The sequence below is a fragment of the Myotis davidii genome, unplaced genomic scaffold (genome assembly GCF_000327345.1).
Source record: "Myotis davidii unplaced genomic scaffold, ASM32734v1 scaffold439, whole genome shotgun sequence".
Lineage (NCBI taxonomy): Eukaryota > Metazoa > Chordata > Mammalia > Chiroptera > Vespertilionidae > Myotis > Myotis davidii.
Genome location: NW_006289833.1, coordinates 34,161 through 38,230, shown reverse-complemented (window position 1 = coordinate 38,230; position 4,070 = coordinate 34,161).

Sequence of the window (4,070 nt, the reverse complement as noted above, 5' to 3'; positions counted from 1 at the left end):
ATGGACACACATGGAGTGTGTATGCGTGTCAACACTCATCAGTTGTCCACTTTATATATGTGTGGTTTATTGCCTGTCACTTATAACTCAGTCCAGCTGTAATCAAGGCTGATGTTATGAATTTCTCCTGTGGTTGGGGAGAGGAGAACATTGTTTCTCTATCACTGCTGTTCCCAAGTGGCAGACTCTGGATGTGTGCCCACAGGGGTGCAATAATGACAATAGCTGGCCTTTCTCCAGCACATACTGTGTACTGGGCACTTCAGGTCTATTAGCTCATTTAATCACCCAAATGAGTCAGTTTAACTCATTTACTTCCCTTGACTTTCCCACCTCCGGGCCTTTGCACCTGCTGTGCCCTCTGCCTGGACCTCTTACTCCTGCCCTCCATCAGCTCTAGGTTAACCTGGGTTCTTGCTCTATTAGATGCCGCTCCTCAGGAAAGTCTCCCTGGTCCCTCAGTCTATGTCAGAATCCCAGTTATGTGAGATCATGACACACCATATTTCACCCTTTCAACCATGATCACATGTGTAACTTCTTTACTCACTTATCAAAGAAGACCAACCTACTGCTCACCATCTGCTGACACTGCTCTAAGCACTGGGGGTGCAGGTGTGCGATGGAACAGACAAAATCCCAGTCCTCATGGACATGGCCTGCTGGTGTGGGAGTTGCCCAGTAACCCACACAGCAACAACAGTAATAATGTGATAGTACGTTAGAGTGAAATAAGGGATGTGTGGGGTGTTTTTATTTCTTTCCATTTAAAATGTTTGAAGCAGCAAAATGGAAGCAATCTGGTTGGAGCAGACAGAGCTGGATATGAGAGGAGATGGAGTCATAGAGGACGGGGCCATAGCCAGAAGTCTGGCTTCCCTCTGAGTGACCTGAGGAAACTCTGGAGGGCTGAGAGCCCCAGTGGGCGTGAGTGATCTGTGTTTAGTGAAGGCATCCAAAATTGAGCCTTTCTGAAGTTCTTATTTTGAGATATTGATTTCAAGCTTTTAAGAAACAAAACTCAGAAAGAACTTTTGACCCTCTCCACATTCATGAGAAGAGATTTAGATAGAAAAACTTGCTTAAATTTTTTTTTTTTTTTATTTCAGAGAGGAAGGGAGAGGGAGAGAGAGATAGAAACATCAGTCATGAGAACCATTGATTGGCTGCCTCCTGGACGCCCCCTACTGGGGATTGAGCCCACAACCTGAGCATGCGCCCTTGACTGAAATGGAATCTGTACCCTTCAGTCTGCAGGTGGATGCTCTATCCACTGAGCCAAACAAGCTAGGGCTCAATGTCCTATAGTTTTCCAAGTATAGGACTTTTACCTCCTTGATTGAGTTTATTCGTAGGTATTATTTTTTTGTGTTGTTGAAATGGTAAATGGGATTGTTTAGTTTCTCTTTCTGAGAGTTCATTATTGCTGTATAAAAATGCCATCAGGCCCTAGCCAATTTGGCTCAGTGGATAGAGCGTTGGCCTGCAGACTAAAGGCTCCCAGATTCAATTCTGGCCAAAGGCACATGCCTGGGTTGCAGGCTTGATTCCCTCTCCCCCAGTAGGGGGTGTGCAGCTGATCAATGACTCTCTGTCTTCATTGATGTTTCTATCTTTCATTTATTAAGTCTAAAGGTTCCATGGTGGAGTCTTTAGGTTTTTATATGTACAAGATCATGTCATCTGTAAGTAAGAAGAATTTTATTTTCTCCTTTCCATTTTGGATGCCTTCTATCTCTTCTTGTCTGATCTCCATGGCTGGGATTTCCAGTGCTATACTGAATAAGAGTGGTGAAAGTGGACATCCTTGTCTTATACTTGTTCTTTTAGTTTTGCCAATTGAGTATGATATTTGCTATAGGTTTGTTATATATGGCCTTTATTATGTTCAGGTATGGTTCCATTATTCCCACTTTGCTGATAATTTTATTCAAAAGAGGATTTTGGATTTTGTTGAATGCTTTTTCTTCGTCTATTGATATGATCATGTGATTTCTATCTTTCATTTTGTTTATGTGATGTATCACATTTATTGATTTGTGAATACTGTACCAGTTCTGCATCTCTAGAATAAAACCCACTTGATGTATGATTTTTGAAAATATATTGTTGTAGCCCTAACCTGTTTGGCTCAGTGGATAGAGCATCGGCCTGCTGACTGAAAGGTCCCAGGTTCGATTTCGGCCAAGGGTTTGTACCTTGGTTGTGAGCACATCCCCAGTAGGAGGTGTGCAAGAGGCAGCTGATTGATGTTTCTCTCCCATCAATGTTTCTAACTCTCTATCCCTCTCCCTTCCTCTCTGTAAAAAATCAATAAAATATATTTAAAAAATACATTGTTGTATCTGATTTGCTAATATTTTGTTGAGGATTTTAGCATCTGTGTTCATCAGGGATATTTGCCTGTAATTTCCTTTTTTGTTTGTTTTTATCTGATTTTGGAATTAGGATATTGCTGGCTTTGTAAAAAGAGCTTGGAAGTGCTCCTCCCTTTTGAATATTTTTGGAATAGTTTGAGGAGGATAGATGTTAGTTCTTCTTTGAATGTTTGGTAAAATTCTCCTGGAAATCCATTGGTCCAGGGGTTTGGTATGCTGGGAATTTTTAAATTACTGTTTCAATTTTATCAGTTGTTTTTGGCCTATACAGTTTTTTTTATTCTTCCTGATCAAGTTTTGGAAGATTGTCCATTTCACCCATGTTGTCCAGTTTGTTGGCATATAGTTCAAAGTATGTACTTATAATCTTTTGTATTTCTGTGGTGTCCATTGTTATATTGCCTCTTTCATTTCTGATTTTATGTATTTGGGTCATCTCTCTTAGTTTCTTGATGAATCTGGCTAAGGGTTCATCAATTTTGTTTATCTTTTCAAAGAACCAGCTCTTGTTTTCATTGATCTCTTGTACTGTTGGTGTGTGTTTTTTTTTGTCTCTATGTTCTTTATTTCTGCTCTATTCTTTATTATTTCCTTCCTTCTACTTCTCTGTTATATTTTTGCTGTTCTCTTTCCAATTAGTTTAGTTGTAGGGTTAGTTTATTAGTGCTCTGTCTTGTTTTCTGAGGTAGGTCTGTAATACTCTGGACTTCCCTTTCAGGACTGCTTTCATTGTATTCCATAGGTTTTGGTTGGTTGTATGTTAATTTTCATTTGTGTTTTCTACTATTACTGTATTGCTGTCAATCTCTCCCTTAAAGCTCATCAAAAGTTTTTTTTCTTTTAAAAAATATATTTGGGTCTTCCTGTATTGGTTGCATATATGTTTACAAGGGTTATATATTTTCTGGTTTATCATTCCCTTTAGTATTATGTAGTGGCCTTCTTTGTCTCTTGTTATGGCTTTTGTTTTGAAGTCTATTTTGTCTCATATGAGTATTGCTACCCCAGCTTTTTTCCCCCATTTGCGTGGAATATTTTTTTTCCATCCTTTCACTTTCAATTAATGTGTATCTTTTGTTCTGAGGTGGGTCTCTTGAAGACCGCATATTTTCTTATCCATCCAGTCACATCATGTCTTTTGATTGAACATTTAATCTATTTACGTTTAAGGTTATTATTGATAGGTATTTACTTATTGCCATTTTAATTTTCTCTAGGCCTATGATCCTCTCTGAAGAGTCTGATTTCCACCTGGACAAAGGAAGGGATAGATGAGCGGAGAAGAACGGTGGACTGTGCTGGACACTCTGTTTCCTTTTCCAGACTCAACTCTCTCCCCTTTTTCCCTGTTCTGCACTGTTGGGGGCAGATCTATGGGGACTGGGTCAGTGGGATCTCCTGCTTTACAGCTGGGTGCAGTCAATGGGGAGCCCTGACAGGAGGCCAGAGGGCGGACACTGAGTGAGGCTGGGCCCCCAATTCCCCAGCTCCTTCCCTGTAATGTTGCTGTTGCCTGGACGGATTACTTGGTCTGAGATCTGAGCTCTTTCCAGTCAGCCGTCTCTAAACATCCTGCCCCCTCTCTCAGGATTCTAGTAATGGTAATAACTTCTCCTCAGCCTTTCAGGCCTAGAATGGTAGCAGACCTTGTGCCAGCCTCAGGAAACTGTGCACGATCTCATGTTTCTGTAC